Below are 18,437 nucleotides of genomic sequence, written 5' to 3'. Positions count from 1 at the left end.
GGGAAGGGAAGGGAAGGGAAGGGAAGGGAAGGGAAGGGAAGGGAAGGGAAGGGAAGGGAAGGGAAGGGAAGGGAAGGGAAGGGAAGGGAAGGGAAGGGAAGGGAAGGGAAGGGAAGGGAAGGGAAGGGAAGGGAAGGGAAGGGAAGGGAAGGGAAGGGAAGGGAAGGGAAGAGGAGTGCTCTGCCCTGTCCCTGGGATTGCTGAAGGCTCACTTAAGTCCCAGTGCTTCTCAAATCCTCATTTCAAAGCCCCCTGAGGCTGCAGAGCCAGTGGGAAACCTCTGCTTCATCCACACTGTTCCCTTTGGACCCTCCACAGCATCAGATCCTCTTCTGCTGGGGCTGATGGGGGTGCGATTTACAGCCCCTCTGCTCCAGCATCTTGGAACAAAACACTCCTGTAATGAGCACTGGTGAGACAGCAGTAAATCCATCAGTCCACCCTCGGGAATACAGATCCATAAGGCTTAAAACCAACTGGGACTGATTTAATTGTGTAATTTGGCATTTCTCACAGCACAGACCAAACAGCCTCTCTAAGCACCAGCTGTTACACACCCTGCACATCTCCACAGCAGCTCCTCCTTTGGCTACACAGCCCCTCGTTCCCTGGCCTTTGGCAGTGGAAAAGCCACCCCGGAGCTGCTAAGGGGATGTGGTTGTTACTGCCCTTACTTTGGAAATGGGTGCCACTGTCCAGTTTCATCCCCAAGACACTGGATCCTGTTGGACCATTTTATGATTCGATCAGTTTGGAGGTCTTTTCCAACCTTAATGATTCTATGACTTATTGGATCATAAGAAAGCCAATTTCTTTTCCCATTTCATGTACTTCTAAAGAGGTTTAAAGGGAGTAAACTTAAAACATTCGGATTTCAACAGCCAACGGCTTTGTTTTGGCCTTTTTTTTGGAATTTTATTGGTATTTTTCTCTCCAGGAAAACCATCAAAAATTAAAATCTGTCTTTTGTCCAGGTCTTTTTAAAACTATGAGCACAATAAGCATTTCTCCATCACAGCCCCAAGGCTGGAAGTAGCTGGGATAAAGGCAGTGACTTGGCCCAGTGCTGAGCAGGCACCTGGATGCATTTCTCTGCCAGGTAACCACTGGCAAGTCGTTTCTTTAAGTCCTGCCTCGTTTCCCCCACCTGCAGAATGAAGAGATGATGGATTCACCCACTCTGCAAAGTGCTTTGCAAAAGCCCCTTTATCTCATGGCTCTGCTGGCTTCTGGGGGACGGAAGTTTTGGGTTTCTCAGCACTCTGTGCAGCTCCACCAATCTCTGCTCTCAGCTTGATCCACCCTGCTGAAGAGCCATGGTGTGTGCAGGGAGTTTTGCCAGCTTCCCACCCATTTCTGTCCTGGCCCTGGGTGTAAGGGGCTGCAAAGGTGACTTTGGGTGCCCAGAGCAGACCTCTTACAGCAGCTCCCTCTCTTGCAGCAGTTCCCCTGCAGTGATGGTCACTTTTTGGTTGTCTCCAGCTATGTGTCACACGCTGGGGGAAACAGAAAAAATAGAAAAGAGTAAGTTTAAAACATCAGAGAAACCTTTTTTCTTTAGTGTTAGGATGGTCTAATATTGGAAAAATTTGCCCAAAGAGGTTTTGGAGTGTCCATCCTTGCAGATATTCAAACCCAACTGGATATGGTCCTGAGCAGTTTGTTCCAGTTGAGCCTTCTCTAAGCAGAGGGGCTGGACTTGAACCTTCCAGAGGCACCTTCTAACCACAGTGATCCTGTGCAATTGTTCATGGGACCTACACAGGATCATCCTCCATCCTGGGTACCCAACGTAGCAGCTTTGCATTCCAGTCTGCACACAGCCACAGCAGCATTTTCTGTGACTGAGGGAAGCTATGGCCATGCTAGGTTTCAGTCAGCCACAATAAAACTAATTAACATGTGAAAAATCAAAGGCAAACTATGCAAGACACTCAAGAAAATTAAACTGAATTGATTTTTCAAGTGGATTAAGATAAGTCACATTTTGCTTCTTTGTACTGTTTTTAGCAGAATTAAAATGACCATGACTCAGTTTAGTTCTCCTTAAATGAATGAAAGTAAACTGAATCCCTTGTAAGAGCCTCCTACCAAGGAGTTTAATCCATAAACATTTATTTAATTTTGATTTTCTTTCCTAAGTGTCCTTAGCCAATACCTGAGGCTTTCTCTGCAGTCAGTGGCAGGAGACAGATACCACTGGAATGTGCTGCACCGCTGCTGACAGAGGTGTGTGTCCAAGACAGGTGAGAGGCATTTCACTCAGCATCTCCAGGGAATCTCTCAGAAAACTCCCCCTAAAACACAGGACAGTAAAAAAAAAACAGCAAACCCAGGACCTGCACTTGAGGAAATCACTCCCTGTCTTTGCCTGGGGGGCAGAGGTGTGATGGGTGCGTGGTCCAGTTGCAAACACCATCATTTTGATCGCACAGGTCTCTTCAGGAACAAAAGGAAAGGGAGCGATGATCACTGCCCAGCACTACCGGGGCTGTGGTACCTGGGACTCACTCAGTGTGGGGACTGGGACAACAGGCCCTGGCTGTGCAGGAACAGCTCCTTGTGTTGTCCAGAGGATGAGAAATTGCTGGCCAGCACAGGAGGGAGGATTTTGTGAGCACCTGCAGATGTGGGGCCTGATTCCAGCTTCACGCTGGGCAACCCCACGTCAGCCTCACGGCGCTTTGGGGGACAGCCTGGGGCTCGGGGTGCTCTGCCCTGCACCCCTGCATCGTCCAACCCACAACCACGTACAGGGATGGAGGACTGAGACCAGAAGGGTCTTCATGATGCCAAGATGGGCAGGTGGCTCCCGCAGAGCTGCACGCAGCCCAGGGCTGCTTGTCCAGCCCGCATCAGACACGCTCTCGTGCCGCCTGCAGGCATCAAGGCTGTTTTGCATGGCTGCCTCCACTCTCATTTTCATGAGAAATTATTCCTGCCTGACACCGGGAGAGGCCGGTTCAGCATCCTAAACACACCATGAGATTCGTGCTTGAGTCCCATCTCTGCTGACATTTGGGGTGCAAAGCACTTTCCAGCACTGATCCCAGGCAGCACAAGCCCTCCTCCTCATCACTGCTGGTACCCAGTAGTTTTGCCTTTGCTGAGGAAACTGGGGTGATATTATACACTGCTGGGATTTATGAGGCTCAGCCACATTACCTTGTGTAGATACAAACCCAGCCAGTTCTTATCTTGCTGGGATTTCTGCTGGAGACTTAAAAGGAGCCGGGATAGGGACACCGATAAAGCTCTGGCTTTCCACATAATAAATCACTATCGGCTGACTGCTGCTGTTTATCACTGTAAAGAAAGACCAGGACAAAGTCAAAGTGGGGGAGCATAAAGCCTTGGTCTTTCTTGCCCTCTGCTCTAAGGTGGCATTGGAGTGAGACCCAGCATCCCTCTTGGTAGGGGGAATTCCTCCCCTCTGCCTTTGATCACCCCACAAGCTGCTAACGCCTCATCACAGCCTGTCACTAAAGTGGGGCAAGAAACAGCCCTGAAAACATCTTGTAATCACCACGGTTTTCCCATTCCCTGTCAAGATGAGACCTGGAATTATTCAGCAGGAGATAAAGCAGAGTTAGCTCCCAGCCTGACCCTGGTCTTGGGGGACTCACCAGGATGCTGAGTTCATGCATCTTGTCTTGAGTGAGATGGGCCGGGAGTTTGGTCTTTGTTGCTCACACTGCGGGTTCGTGCCCTTTTTATCTGGCTGTCTCTCATTCTCTCTGGGCCTGACAAGAAAGTCCCTCCTGGATTTGGAAAACGTTCTCCAGGGAAGTTTTATCAGGACTTCTGAAAAGTTCCACTTTTAGCAATTAATTTAAAAAACAAAAATCCATGAATTTGCCAGCCTGCTGTGCTTGCTGTCACGGCAGCCAGTGGGATGCTGCAAATCCAAAGTGGTGACCTTATCACACAGAAAGGTAATGGTGCCCTGGTGGGCTCTGGTGGGTTCCAGCCTGGCTCATGTGCGATTTTCTGGGATTTGCTTTTTCCACTTGGTGACAGCAGCGAGCTGTTTATAAGCAAGACATGCCCTCAGACGCAACTTTGCAAAAAATGAGTAAAAACAGGCATCAGACTCCACAACTCACCTGCTTAGAGACAGTTTGTCCTTCAGCATCCACATGGAGGAATTCCTGAGCTCACAGCACTCCTAGACACAAAATAAACAGAAAGGTCCCCCGGTTTTGGCCACGATGCTTGTGTCAGAGGCATCTTGCAGGTTGCAGCAGGAAATAAAATTTCTGCTAATAAATGAACTCAGGCAATGTTCCTTGTACGAATGCAATCCTGCCATCCATGACTTTAAAAACTGCTGGAAGGGGAGTATAAAACAGCCATCCCATTCAAGCTCTTAGCTGGGGGAAGAGATTCAAACCCAAAATCTGGAGAGTGGTGGAAGAAGACCTGCCAGACAGTCAGTGCCCGGCCTCGGAGAGCTGGTGCATGGTCCAGCCCTGCCAACTGCTCCAGAGCATCTCAGGCCAGGTGGAAAAGAGCAGGCACAGGGAACCCTGCCAGGGTAAGGCTCTGCAGGCCTGGACTCACACTCAGGCCATTGGACCCTCACCCATGAGCAGAGCTTTCCAGGCAGCCAGGAAGGTGCAGGGCAGATCATCCATAGCACAGCACCACAAAGTTTTCCCTTTTTACCGTAAGTTTTACTAAACTTTCCATCCCTACACTTTTTTTAGAAGTGGAGACCTGCTCCTCCCGAGGGGAGAAAGTAAATCCATACAGGCAAAGGACAGAGAACAGTGTTTCCCAAACCTCACTCTTCCTGCTTGCCTCTCAAACTTGCTCCTGGGGCTATACTTGAAAACATTTGCTCTTCACTTACTTGGGCTGATCACTCATGATCAGGTTTCTGGGTGTAGAGTTCAGTGCTCCAATCCACAGGCTGTCAGCTCAGTATCCTCGGAGGGGCTGCAGGTCCAGCAGATCCACAGCTCGCTGTTCCCCAGGGCAGCTCCAAAGTGCAGGATGTCACCACCTCCATCCTTTCTGCTCTCCTGGGCACTGGCTGCTTCCTCTGAGCCCTTCAACACCAGCCTGCACAGGGCAAATCTGGGTGCATGTTGCAATTATTAAAGGATCAGGGGCATGGATCATTGATAGAATGATGGGATCAATAAAAGAACTGTAGCAATAGGCCTGTAAGCAAAAGACCTGTGTGTGAGAAAAACGCTCCATGAGAAAATTCTTGTGTGAAGAAAAAACAGGGCTGGGAACAAAGAGGGAGTTTGAAGATTTGCAGCTGTTCAGGTAAGACCGGGAGAGAAGGGAGGTGAACTCTGAATTCTTTTAATCATAACTGTAGAAGCTTGCCAATGTAAGTCCAATTATGCAGAAGTAGAAATTCACTTTGATAAGTTTTAAGCCACTTAAGAGTTAACAAGCTGGTACACTATATATATAAGTGCCCTTGGATTGCTAATAAACGGAGTTTTGCTCTTATCAACCACATTGGTTTTAGTCTGCAATTTTCTCCCCCCACCGGAGCCGGGCCTTTCTTCTTTTTACAATTCCAACAGGTGCACCCTTTGCTTTGCCTTCCCCACCAACAATGTCCTCTGGGCCAGCTTTGTCCCTCATGGCCCCACACCACAGGGATGGACACTCCAGCCTCAGGTTTGAGGGCAGTTCTCCTGGGAGAGACATGTTCTAAGTTGCCCCCAAAGCCTGGCAAGCTGGTGCTGTTACCCTGGAGGCCACACCTGAGCTCCTGAGACCCCCCAGGAATGCTGTGGCTTAACCCTACCCTCATTATGGCAGGACAACTCTGTAAGGAACCTGCTCAGCCCAATCTTCCCTCCAAGCCATCTCAACCTTCCCCCTTTCACCTCTCGGTGTGTACACCTGCAGCAGTGGGGGCATTTTCTCCTTTCTAACCTCATACAGGTAGTAGGAATCACCAGGGGATGGTGGATGGAAAGTACCAAAATAGGAAAAAATAACTGCCTTTTCCAATTATTTTTTGCTGACGTGATGTTAGGCAAAAGTTCCTTTTGGCAGAAGTTTGGTTTTCAAGCTGCTTTAAAGCAGAGTTCATCCCAATTTTGCAAAAAAAAAAGATTTTACCAGAGCTAGTTTTCACCCATTACTCAGAGCAAAGCTGAGTGTTGGGCTGGTCGAGCGCCCTGATGTGCTCTGCCTCCAGACAGCCTGTGCCTGGGTACAGCCTCAGCAAAATCTGAGGGAGAGTGTGAGATTTGGCTTAATGATCACACTTAACACCTCTTTTTCATTTTATAAACCTGAGCTGGTTGTGGCTGAAAGCAAGAAGCAGATGGTTTTAACTGCAGAAGTAAGTTGCACCCCATTCAGAGGACACTTTTCTGCATAAACTTTTGGGAAAAAAGTCTCTCTCCTTTTCAAGATCCAAGTCCTTCCATTGCCCAGGGTGCCCCAGCTAGATCCCACGCAGTGATGCTTTTTGTCTCCTGTCCCATGCTCAAACCATCAACCCCTCCTAAGCAGGGATGTGCTACCCAAGGAATTTCTCCAGCAAGCATTTCTTCTTTCAGAAAGCCAAAGCCAAGCAAAACCAGTTTTTCTGCAAGCTCATGCAGCTAGGGAAGAGAGAAAAACATGCTGATAAGCATCTTGGATGGCTTCAGGATAAATTTATGTCTGATCTGTTCCCTAATACAAAATGTTTTGGTTGTCTTCTCTCCTCAGCAATTGCACATGAAAATCCAAGTTAATGAGATGAGGATTAAATACCCTCAGGTTGGGGAAATAAACCTTGACTTCTGGCAAGATTTGAGAGGTTTTGTACAAAACAAAATCATGTGAACAGCAGTGTAAAGGCTTCAGCATGAGATTTCCCACAGCACTTTGTACCTTAAAGCCCATTTTACATGCGAGGACAGAGGAGCATCTGCTTGGCTCCATCCTGTGATGTGACAGGACAGAGCCCTGAAGCCACCAGACATCCCATAAGAGTGGCAGGAGCGTTCACCAGGCTGGGAAAAGGCACCAGCACTCTCATGTGGGCCAGGACCCCACTGGATGATCACTGCCTGTGGGTGCCATAGGGACAAGACCAGTCAGGACACGGGGCAGGTCCACTCCATCCTTGATGATACTTTGGGATGTGCAAAGCTTCCCGTCTCAAGTCTCAGTCTGGGTCATTTTGGGTCCTCCAGACCAGCAAGTTGAATGCTGGAGGGGTGATAAAGGGTGATAAAGTGGTAACAGCCCTGCAGGCCGAAAGGTGGGCTCCTGTCACAACAGAGGAGAAACCCAAGGAAATGAAAAACGATTAAACCACCGGGGAGGGAAATGTGCTGGGGCAGTGCCAAGGGCAGGCAGTGTCCTGTCACCTCCACAGGATACTCTGTGCCCCTCGTGCAGCATCAGGAGATGGAGCCGCTGTTCCCAATCCCACGTCCAGGGCACCATCAGCAACCTGCAACACTCTGTGCATCGAGACAGGTGGCAGGAACACCAAGCCGGGATATTTGCTGACATTAATAAGCTTCATTCACCACCATTAAACATTAAAAGCTACTTATTTTAACAGGAGAACTCACTGACCTGAGGTAACTTTTGGAAACGGGCCAGAAGTAGAATAAGGGGGAGGGAGCCAAAGCCAAGAGTGCTCCACTTTCCCCTTCTCCCCATGCAGCACAGACACACAGTACCGAGCCTCCTGGAGAAGCTGCCATCCCAGACTGGGCCCTGAGCAGGGGACACATCTCTGTGACGTGCAGCAGCTCCTGATCTCCACTGGCACATTCACCACTCATTAAACACAGCGCCTCAAGCAGGAGGCTTGGATGACAATCTGCTTCAAATTCATCCTCCTACTCTGGTTAGGATTCATTTTCAGCAGCTCTACCTGGAAATACCAGCCAGTAGCAGCCTGCAGGATCCCCCCTTGCTAGTGGTCACCTGGGTCACTGAGGCTCCCACAGAGGAACTGGAGGCAGATGCTGATATCTGCTTGGCCATGAATATGGCAAGAAACAGACCCATTTTTCCCATATCCAGATCTCCCAACCCACTGAATACACTGTGCTACAGGTTTTCACTCACTAGATGTCAGCAGAAGAATAAAAATCACTCTGGTGCTCCAGCTTAGACCTGGCAGGGATTTCCACTGGGCCGCTAAAACTCACAACCTGACACCAATAAATCCATTTGCTGCTGCAATAACCAGACTGGGCAGAGGCTGGCAGGGAGAACCCACCCAGAGGAGACTTGGTGTCTCTGTAAGTCCTGGATGGAGAAAGCCACAACCCTGGACTGACTCATCTGCATCAGCAGAATCCTGAGACACTCAGGGACAGCAAAACAGAATTTCTTTTGCCCACTCATTTTCAGTGGTGGGGGATCTGCTGCTGGCCCAGGGCCCAGCCTCTCTAGCAGAGCTGATTTAACCACCCAGCACTGCTCCCCAGCTTCTCCTGCAGACACCTTTGAAGCTGGGGATTATGACCTGCCCCTTGCTCCACCAGGAGAACAACAAACTGCGGTATCAAACACCTTTCTACACCAGGAGAAACAGTCCCGTGCTATCAGCTTTTGTATCTTTATGGTTTATGCAGCAATAAACTCAGACTGCAGCCCTTGCAGTAGAGGGAACTGAATCAGTGTAATAAGCCACCCCAAGGCTGTACCTGCTTGTCCTGAGCTGGGCTGTCACCATGTCCCAGCAGCTTTTACCCACTTTTGCACAGGACTGACAGCTGGGAGAGTTGAGGTCCTGCGCTGGCATCTCTGTACAAGAGCAGGAGAACGGATCACTGAGCCTTAGGAAACCCCCACCCCAAAAATCTGCCCCTACAGACTCAGCTGTACCTTCATTGCACTCTTGACTTGGGGCCACCTGCCTGGTCCGGTCAGGGAGTGTCTTAGAGCACATCCCGAAATATCCATGTGGGATTCCCAAACCCAGAGGCAGGCAGCAGCCATGGGGTCCCCTTCACGTTACACCAGTGTGTGGAGATGCCCAAGAGTTTGGGACATTCAAAGTTTCCCTTCCAAACCACATTCTTACCTATAGCTGCTAAACCACCCAAAATGGCATTGCATGGAGGGTGGATGCAGCTTCTCGGATAAATCATGGGTCACTACTTGCCCCCAAATTCTTCTTCCTGGCTAATGCCCTGGAGATGGATGGGCTCTCAGGGCTCTCCCAGGCAAACTGGTCTCCCCTTTCCCAGGGTCTAGGATTTCAGACCCTCCCCATCCCAGCCCAGGGTGTCTCCCCGTGCGCTGACCCTGCAGGACACAGTTCAAAGCCTCCGACAGGAAAAACAGGAAAAGCCGCCCCGGCTCTCTCCGTTGACATAGTTTCGGTCTGGTTCTTGGTGTCAAAGGAGGCATTCAACTCCACCTCGGCCCGTGGGCCCTAAGTGCTGCTTGGTCCCTCTCAGCAGATGCCAGGAGGCCCCCGAGGGAGGACACGGTGGTGGGGAGCTCCCAGCGGGTGCCATAAATTCCTGCCAGAGCAGGTTTGGGGGGGTACCAACCCTCTGCCCTGCTCCGGGAAGCAAATCCCATGTTTAATCGAGGCACGCAGGGGGAAATCTCTGCTCCCCTCTGAGACAGATCAGGGAGGCACCGGAGCCTTTAAGCATCTCCCAGCTGCAGGGAGCAGCAAGAAAACACGGAGAGGCTGCAAGGTGTGAAACGAAACCTTGTGCTGGGTTCGCAGCCAGGAGATGGCGACTCAGGCCAGGCAGGGAGCGGATAACTGGGAAACACGGAGACTCCGTGTCTGCAGCCCTGCTGTGCTGATGGGGCCACGGCAGGAAGGGCAGCACAGGTACTTGGGCACACACATGGAGAGCACAGTCCCAGGGCCACCAGCTTGTGGCTCTGGGGAGGGACAAGGAGGAGCTCAAATGCAGGATCCCTCCCTCCGCTCCGTCCGGCAGGCAGGGTGTCATGCTGCAGCTAGGGGAGACATTCAGAAACTCCTCCTGAGAGAGGTTTGTCACCCTCCAGAGCACCGAGACTGCTCTCATCTCACCTCCTGACTTCCTCAGTTACCATCTATTTATGCCCCCAGGCCCGGCCCTAGCCTCAGGCCAAGAGGTGGGGAGCAGATTTCATGGGGATAGGGAGGCTGCATTTCCTGTTGAGCAGGTTCATGGCTCTGCTCATGCACGGGGCTTTAGCTCCTGCACCCAGCTTGGAGCAGGGCAGTGCCCAGGGCAGAGACCCAGCCCGTGTGTCACCCCTGGGTCACGAGGAAGGGTGACACATTGGCCAAGTCAGGAGCTGGAAGCAGGCCCAGAGGGCAAGGTCTGAGCATCCCTGAGCATGGGGTCACACAGCACTACCACTGCAGTGCTGCCATCCCGTTAAAAGGTGCCCCAGTGATGAACCACTGATCCCTTGGAGATCCGGGGCTGTGCCACCCCCACCAGGGACACAGGGGATGAGCAACACCCCCCAGAACCCTGCTGGGGCTCCCTAAACCAAAGCCTCATCCTCCACAGCCTGCACTAAACGCCGTATTAACAGCCTCATGGAGATCCCAGTTCCAGCCCTTCACCTATGGATTTCCTACAGCTGTCTCACATATGACTTCGGGCAGCAGCTCAGATCTGAGCAGCTCCAGCCTGGTCTGTGCTCACCAGAGGGAGATGCTTGGGAGTGGGAGGCAGCCCATCTGCAGAGCAGGGCCTGCCTTTGAAGAACCACCCTCTGACTTTTGGCTTCTCAAAAATGCAACCACAGAAAAGAATTTTTCTCTCCAGGCCTCATCTGGCAGGGTCCTTGCTCTGAGGTCTCAGCTTCCAGCATAAAACCAAGAAATTCTTCCAGATCTAATGCTGTAACTCCCAGGGGCAGATGTGGCATAAAGTAGGGTCCCCTCTGGTTCTGTCTGACATCACTCATCTCCCCAGATGGCAGCAGTCCCACTTCCAGACGCTATCCTGGCTGCAGTTGCAGAAGATGCTCCAGCTCTCCGATGCCTTCTGCATCCACCAGCTCTTTCCCACATCTCCTTCCCACTCCTTACGCTGCTGTCTGCTGGGTCTGTCACCAAATTCATCAGCATCACACATGGATGGAGACTTCCTGTGGGTCACACACATCCTATTGTTGACCTCATGCTCAGTCTCCCTGCCCGAGCACACACAGTCCCAGCACTCAACAGCATCTGTCCTTCAAAAACCACTTTCCCAGGGCGTATCCACCTGGGACCTTCTGGAATTCACCACACACTGAAGAGCCAGCATGTCCGCAGGTCAGCTGATCTGTCGAATTCATGGCCAGACTCACAGTGCCCAAGTGACACTCAGGCCAATGAGGTAAACAACATCCCTGTCCTGTGCAAGCACCTGAGGCAGCTGGCATTTCCCTCCCAGATGGGGATGAGCCAGCACAACACATGCACTGGAGCTTCTTCTCCAGGGCTGATGGGACACAGAGCCGTGGTGCATCTCCCAAGCCTAGGTCAGATCAGTGCTACCATAAATACCCTGCTTTGGACCAATTCAAACACCCTCTTGCAGATCAAAGCATTGGGGAAAGCAAGGACACATTGGCCCCACTCTACAATCACACAGGGGAAGTCAGAAGAGGGTCCTGCAGCCTTTTCAACCCCCCTGCCCTGCTGAGAGCTGCTGTCAGCAGCAGTTGGGGTGACAAAGTTGTTGAAACAACACTTTCCCACTCCTCCCCCCACCATGGGGTGATGCAGCACTGGCTTCATGGCTTAATGTGAACCAGCTTTGGTAAATATAATGAAATCATAAAAAGAGGGGAAATTTCAGCACGAAAGAACTGGAGTCTCTCATGCAACTGTACTTCCCCCTCAGCTAAACTGATGTGAATGGTGGCTGGACCCTGATTCTCGTGGGAACTCATCCACTTGCTGTTTATCTACAATGCAATAAAAATAATATTAAAAATAGTCTGTGGAGCAGAAAGATCAGGAAAAAAAATTGACACCTGATGTTGTTCTTCTCCCTTGTCTGAAATCCAATAGCTGAGCGCTGGGAACAGGCATGTCCATGCGATTACAGCTCAGACACTCCCAGACCTTGTCTTGAACAGAAACTGAGATGAAATTGTCCTTCTAGAGGACTGAAATGTTTTTATGAGGTTACTGAAGCAGCAGGTATGGTGCTGCCATCTCACCCTGGGACCAGAGCCCATCGCTCTGTTCCACCCTCCTGTAGTGGGGAGAACAGATGAAAATACCAAAACCCACAAGGCATTGAGGTATTGTGTTAAAAGGCAGCGTTGTAAAAACCTAAATGCTGCAGGAAAGCCTAATTTTGCAGCATTCAAACTTCTCCAAACTACATAAAGGAGGGAAAGCTGTCATAAAATGCTGAACCCAAGTGCCAGAGGGACAGGGCAGTGCTGGAGCTCCAGTCATGCCCCCAGACAGGCTGTGCTCTTCAACACAGACATGTGTCCAGGGTGGTTTGCTGAAGAAGTTTTGAATTAAGACTGCTGGGGAGAAAAGCAGAAGGCTTGGGAATCTCTGCAAATCAAAGGTGGAGAGGGAGCAAGGTGCAAGCTCCTCCTTGCACTGAGCCTTGGGTTCAGGACTACACTTTTCCTGGGCACTGCCTGGCTGGGCAGCACCTTTGCTGTTACAAAGTGAAGTTTTTTCAGTCATCATTCACTTTTACTCCTTTTTACAAGTTTTAGTAACACTCCCATAAACAGGTTTTTAAAGCAATCCTTTTTCTCTGACACACTGCATGTTAAAGATTAGCAGAGGCTTTTTATTGCAGGTAATAAAGACCCTGATGCCAAATATTTTAACAAACCAAGTGCTCAGTGGGAAAAGCCCAAGGGGCTCCAAATGCATTTCTGCTCTGCAGCCTCTGTCAGGGAGAGGGGGAAGAGACAGAGAGTTTTCTGGGAAAATATCTTAGATTTTATCTAATTTTTGGAAAAGAACAAAGTGGCTCCAACCTCAGGAGCTTCCCAGCCAGGCATTTCCCACACTCCATGCAGAGCTAGCTGTTCCCCCCCAGCATCTCCACGGATTGGTTCAAGGGAGACACTACCCGAAGAAAAGAGTGAATTTAGGCTTGTCTTTTGTGAGCTGCAGTTTATCCTCTCCAACACATCCACCCAGAGCTGCCTGCAGCCACGCAGGGACCAGCAGCAGGTTGATGTTATGCACACCATATGACCCCACAAGGGGGTTTTCTTCCCCAAGCCATGCTGCCGGCTGGAGGCATCACATCCCTTGGCTGCAGCCAGCGGGGAGGAGGAGGTGGTGAAGCCCAGCACGCCATCCCACCACTCTCACAACACACAGCAGGGACAGTGCCCTTCGCCAGGGCCTGGGGTGCCTCGGCCCGGTGACACCCGTGAAAATGAGATTGTGCTGCTGCTTGGTCCCAGCACGCCGGGTTCCTGATCAGGACAGCTGGGAGAAGCAGGGCTTGGCAGCTCTCCTTGCTGCTCTCCACAGCCTCAGCATCTCCCTGCTTTCTCTGCTCCTTTGCACAGCCCAGATCCCTGGCGAGTACCACATCCTCCGCATCCCCCACTGCTGAGCATCCCTTTGGATTTACTGAGAAAAAAACCGGGCAGCGGCCATTCCAAAAGCATTCGGGGATGGGCTCTCCGCCCACACACAGGATTAGGTTTCCACCCCTCAGCTCGCTTTCAGAGGGGGCTGCAGCCTGAGAAACCAGGAAGAGTCGCACACACACGAGAACAGCCCACGCAGTCACCGGAGCAGCTGCCAAAATTATCACTGCCCACAGACTGAAGAGGGAAGAGCCTCGTGCCATTCTCCAGGAGCCCAAACACATTTTCCCATTCCCTTTCCCCTCTCCTCCCACGCGCAGCCATCCCTCCTGGCCAAGGCCGAGTGCTGCACAAGGGCTCAGCCCCGTGAGCAGGAGAGATTGCGGCGCTGCTCGCGCGGGCAGGGAAGGAGTCCTGCAGAGAAGGAGATGTTGGCAAGCCAGACGTGATCCTGCTGACATTGCCTGCAAAGCCATGGGGTCATAGAATCAGTAAGGCTGGGAAAGACCTCTAAGATCATTAAGTCCGACCAGGGCTGCAGGATGGGCTGCAGGGACCTGCAGAAGCCCCACTGCAGCACCACAAGACCCTCAGTGCCCTCCCTCCTCCTTCCAGCCCTGCTGAAATAAGCAGAGCTGTTTCTTCACTTTCCCATGACTGGATTCTCCTGAAAACAGCAGAAAACACTTGTGCTGATGGTAATTAATCTGACAAGAAGTCAGGAGACACAGATTAAATGTCTCATATCACTGGGGATCACAGATAATTGTAAAGATAGGCTCTGTTACAGAATTGGCAGATGGGCTCAGTGTGCATTTAGAGATCAAGGGATAGATAACCAACCCTACCCTGGGATTCACCACAGCCTCCATGGTGATTCCCCACCACTGCTGGAGCTCACACAAACACACCCTCACCCCGGGTTTGGTTTGCAGGGCTCCCCATCCTTCTGCGGTGGCAAGCAGGGCCCAACATATTTTGGGCAGCTACCATGGGGGAGTGTGGCGACATGGGCACACTCCTGGGAAGGGTAAAGGCATTTCTGAAAGCTTTTAGCTGTGGCCCATCCCTGGTCCCAGCAAGGTGAATGACCAGAGAGAAACAGAGGAGTTATTCAGGTACTGACCTCCTACAGCAGTGCTCCCCCATGGTCCAGTCCCTCTTGCTGAGACCCCGAGGCTCTCCCCACTCAGCAGACGGAGGCACCTTCCTAAGGCCTCTGGGAGGGTCACCTGCCTCTTTCCACAGACTAACCCAGGCACTTCCATAACTGCCAAACTCATAAATATTCTATATTCTGTAAAAATGCAGCCACAGCCCTGCACTGCCACAGCCAACTTTCTTTAGGAGCAAATCAGCAGCCACAACTTTCTCTGCCATCCAAGTCCCACATCACAGGTCTCTAGAGCTGGTTCTGGTTAAGGTGATTTCTCCCAGCACCTAAGTAGTCCTGAAAACACTTGGAAGTTGTATTAGGGGACACCTTTCATTAAGCCTTCAGCACCTGCTTCAAGCCAATCTGAGGGACCTTGGAAAAAATCCACAGGCTGTGATAGCAGAGCAAGGCTTGCAGTTTTCCAAGTTGATGCCAGGTAGGTGCTCTGAAGGAGGACACTGAAGGCTTGGGCTGTTTGACCACCTGTTGAGAGCAGCACAGTCTTAGAAATGGAAGAAGTTGTCCTTGAGGAAGGGCAGACTGCAGGTGCAGCAGCATTTGCATAATGAGCGGGAGCAGAATAAGAGAATCGGCCCTCAAAGGAGCAGAAACCACCTCTGATCACTTTTTCTAAGAGTAGATACATGAAGTAGATGCTTGGTAACCCATCTGCAACTGCACATCATCCTTTTAGGATAACCCATGCGAACTTTGCAGCCAGCATCCATAACCACACAACCCACCCACGGGTCCTGCACCACTGCTTTGGCTGTGTCTTTCAGAGGACTTGCCTTTTTTCTCTGAAACATGAGAAGTTGAACTTGGACCCGAGATCAGAGTGGTTGTGCTTTAGCTGTGCAATCTTTGGAGTTTATTGAGGCCAAGCAGGCCCTGACAGCACAGATGTGTCTCTGAACAAACCAGCCTGGGCTGTGCCTCAGTCTTGGAGCATAGAGAAGGCTGTGGCTGGGTTGGGGTTTGGGGTGGCTCCTCTCAGCACAGCTCTTGCTTCCCGTTCATCAGCATGGGATAAGCTGACCTCACTGCAAATGCAGTCCGTGGCATCTGGATCTCAAAATTATTCAGGGCATCTGCTGGTTGGCACTAGTTGGAGCAACCTATGGATTTTCTTTCCTCAGAGCTGCCAGGTTTTCTCTTCCTTTCATATCTATGTCTGTAAAAGCCAGAAGATTTTTCTCCCTAAGTGCTGAGATGGAGAGATCAACCAAATTAAAAAACCAGTTAAAACCAGGGGTCAGTGCTGTGCTCTGGGGAGCCAAGCCCTTCAAGGGAGGGCTGGGGTTCAGCCACAAAAGCCAGGAACCTGCAGAACCTGCTGGTGGTAGTTCCCCAGGACCTCTCCAAGGTGATTTCTCTTCAGGAAGCCCCTGTGCAGCTGCTGTCCCTCTTTCATCACCCTGGCCCAACTCCTCTGCCTGCAAAGGAGACACTGTCCACCACCACACTGCCAATCTGCAGCTGCCTGCCCAGTGCCCACAGCGTCCCTCTCCCATCCCCACCTCTGGGAACAAGCTCCACCAGTAAAACACCCTCGCAACATTGCTGCCATCAGCTTGCATAACTCTGATTCCAGCTGGGACAAACCAGGAGACCAGAAAACAAGATTGAACCAGCCTCACTCACATGTTTCCAGCAGCCTCTCAGTGAGGCAGGAAGGTTTTGCTAGTCTGGGGGGTTTTTTTGTAAAAATACAAAGAAAGCAGAGAATTTGACCGAAGGTGTGTAGAGTTCACAGTGGGCCAGGGCAATGGAGATGCTGTCCCACTCCTGGCCCTCCAGCATTACTTTCTCCTCTAAAACTCAGCACAGGAAGGAGGACAAGAAACTCCCAGAGAGGGTTAGAGACCCAGCATGGATCGGAGCTGAGAGCTGAGCACAAAGCAGTTTCCCTCTCAGCGTACAGACTGCGCAGGGTCTCGCAAGATCCCACCAAAAATCAGAGTGAACTGCTTTCTCCTCACAGACAAACCCACCACTGGTCCCAGCATCCTGACCGGGGCCAAGCAGGGGTGGCACAAGGATCGCCGAGTCAGGTGCTGTGCCCAACACACCCATACAGGAGCTGAGCAGCCACGTGAAATTTCCCCAGGAAACGCTTTTCCAGGCTGGCCAGTAGATGGGGATGGAAGAGCAGCCAAGGTCTGATCGCTGATCCATGGGCAACCGTGTTCCTCCAGCCTGGCCGTGCCCTGATGGTTGTCAGGGCTCAGGGGGCACTCACTGGTGGCTGTACTGGCCATGTGCAGGCTGAGATAGGGGCTGCATGACTTGGATGCAGAGGAAACACCCCAGAGTTTAAGTGTCATCCCTAGGGCAGCAAGTGTAGGGATAAACCCTAAAATAACTCCACCAGATGTCCCTGGGGTCTGCCTGTCCCCGATAATCCAGGGTGGAGAGACCTGTCCTCATCGTGGATGTCCTCGCTGCTTGATGGGGAAGTTTAAAGAGGACCAGAGAGATCCAGGTCCAGGTGGCTGCAGCACCACTACCCAGTGAAACTATGGCCAAGGGCAGGAAAGAGAGCCCTCAGAGCCCATCACATGCCCTGCTTGCCTGTACCTGCACGGTGTAACCTCCTGAGAGCACTCGGCACCCACCACCCAGATCTGCTTGTGTTCAGCCAAGACGCTGCATGGAGGGAAAATTTGGAAACCCCAGGAAGAGCCCAGAGGCACAGAGAAAACTCCCTCAGCTCAAACAGCCCCGCCTCGTTCAGCTCTGCCCCTAAAGGGTGGCCAGGTGTTCTGGATCCCCACTGGTTTGTCCCATTGAGGATTTGCCCAGGGGATGATGATGGCCAGTGAGCCAGATGGGCAATAAGGAATGACAGGACACTCGCCAGCACAGCAAAGGAACATGAGGGTTTCTGTGGGGTGCTGGTGCCTTTGGACACAGCACTGGTGCAAAAGGGCTTCCCCCACTGGAGCTGGGCTCTGAGCAAACCCCAGAGCTGCCAGCTTTCACCCTCCAAAATAAAGAAACAGGAGCAAACAAGGAGCGACACTCAGTGCCCTGCCCCTGAGCTCTGCCGTGTCAGGAGCTGTCATTATGTCGGTGTGTAATTATACCATTAATTACTGACCCTAAAGCTCTAAAGAAAACAGACCTGAAATGAATCTAGTGCTGGAGCAAAGTCCTGAGAGATACCTCTGTGGCTGCTAAGGCGATGGAGACTGAGATTCAATTTCTAAACCAAAACTGAATTTGCAATTAGCTCGCCTTGTTGCCTAAATCTGACAAAAGACCTTCCTGCATTTAGTACCAAGAAGGGATGTCTCTGAACTGCCATCAAACCACAGAGGCTAACAAAAGCCAACTGGAGCAGAGCAGAAGGAGCAGAATCCCAAATGTCTCCTTGGGCTGAGCAAGGCTCTTGTTTGATTTTGGATTTGCTGCACACTCAATGTACATCTCCGAGCAAGCCACTTAATCTGACCCTGGCCCGAAGTTTAGCTGTCTGTCAAATGTTAGAAAAGGGCTTTGTCTCACTCACAAGGACTTGGAGGTTTAATTACCGGCTGTGCCAAGATGCCCTTAGGTGGAAGCTGCAATGCAAATGTAAAGTATCATTATTAGAGCTTAGCAAATAACTCAAATGTTTTTCTGCAGCAACTCCCTCGAAAAGAAATTAGATTCCTTTCTGGTGTGTTTGGGCGTCTTTCCAGGCTCTCTTGTTGTGACACTCGTGAGCAAGTGGAGAACTAAGAATATGAAGGTAATTCACCAAAAGTCAATGCCTGGCTCCTAAACCTGAGCCTTCGCACGGAGCCGCACT

General features: G+C 51.2%; 1 long non-coding RNA gene across 10 annotated transcripts in view; it reads right to left on the bottom strand.

Annotated features, from left to right (window-relative positions):
- Positions 1-869: 869 nt before the first annotated feature.
- LOC116453650 overlaps positions 870-18,437 on the bottom strand; it is a 61,595-nt gene continuing 44,027 nt past the window's right edge. For 7 of the 10 annotated variants that reach the window (XR_004243881.1, XR_004243877.1, XR_004243875.1 and 4 more), the window contains 5 exons: positions 4,856-5,082; positions 3,627-4,168; positions 3,166-3,306; positions 2,159-2,297; positions 870-1,496 (listed from right to left, as the gene is read on the bottom strand). This is a non-coding gene — a long non-coding RNA (uncharacterized LOC116453650). The remainder of the gene's footprint in view (positions 1,497-2,158; positions 2,298-3,165; positions 3,307-3,626; positions 4,169-4,855; positions 5,083-18,437) is intronic. The other 3 variants (XR_004243882.1, XR_004243883.1, XR_004243884.1) reach the window with 3 other exon arrangements.

The sequence above is a fragment of the Corvus moneduloides genome, chromosome 19 (genome assembly GCF_009650955.1).
Source record: "Corvus moneduloides isolate bCorMon1 chromosome 19, bCorMon1.pri, whole genome shotgun sequence".
Classification (NCBI taxonomy): Eukaryota; Metazoa; Chordata; class Aves; order Passeriformes; family Corvidae; genus Corvus; species Corvus moneduloides.
This window is presented reverse-complemented; position numbering and strand designations above follow the sequence as displayed.